The sequence below is a fragment of the Penaeus monodon genome, chromosome 29 (genome assembly GCF_015228065.2).
Source record: "Penaeus monodon isolate SGIC_2016 chromosome 29, NSTDA_Pmon_1, whole genome shotgun sequence".
NCBI classification, from domain to species: Eukaryota; Metazoa; Arthropoda; class Malacostraca; order Decapoda; family Penaeidae; genus Penaeus; species Penaeus monodon.
Window position 1 is genome coordinate 3827116 of NC_051414.1, and position 898 is coordinate 3828013.

The 898-nt window shown below is 44.3% G+C and overlaps 1 protein-coding gene across 1 annotated transcript in view; it reads left to right on the plus strand.

Annotated features, from left to right (window-relative positions):
- Positions 1 to 898, plus strand: part of LOC119591911 (glycogenin-1-like) — a gene marked incomplete in the record, with an annotated part of 51207 nt that overhangs the window by 44716 nt on the left and 5593 nt on the right.

Here is an 898-nt window from a genome sequence, read left to right on the forward strand (position 1 = left end):
TGTGTGTGTGGGGGGGGGGGGGGTCTGGGTCTGGGTCTGGGTCTCACTCACTATACACGAAAAGTGATACGTACTATATATGGCGTTGCAGACTTTGCACTCTTCAGAAACTAATATTGAAAAGAGATTTCCTCCTTACAATTCACGTTCCCACATCTCGGCGTTACGGTCAACATTGCCCGGGGTATTGTTCCAGAGGAAATTATATATCTCATTTTGGTATTTCACATGTTTTGTATGAAACCAAGGCGTAATTATAACGAAACGGAGTGCAGTTGTAGTGTTTATCTTGCACATTGCATGACATGTTTGGAATTTACACAAGCGAGTGAAGCAAGTCCTTCGAAACCCGAAACATTTACTCGGTACAGTTTCATAGCCCCATTCTCCTAGTAAATCCGAGGAACATCATTAGTATATCGTAGAAGCATTGTTTGTTTAGGACAAAGGAATGCAGCGCAGATCCCGAGACCGAAGGACAGGCTAGCTGACGGTGTCCTTATATGGTGACGGGAAATTCGTCTGCCCGGTACTGCGACTCCCGAACCCGGCGGCGAGACCAGGGGAGCCCTTGGTTTCTGTTTTAAAACCCGTTGGTTTTTCTGTTTTCTAATGCTTCTGTTTCGTAGGATTTCTTGTGTAGTTTGGTATGTTTTTTGTGTGTCTTAAGAGATCGGAAATGGCTTCAAAAGGGTCGTTTTAAAAGAGGGAAGTGTGTTTAGAAATGTAGGTGAGAAGTATTGGGGGTTGGTAGTAGTGCGGGCGAGATATGGGGAAGACCTGCCCGTTCCAGCGAGAGGGAAGGCGGAGCTAATGCCACCAAGTCACTCTATGAAATTAATTTCTTTAATTATTATTTTGAAAGAGTCACATGTTCTAGTGTGGGTTATGGAATGAA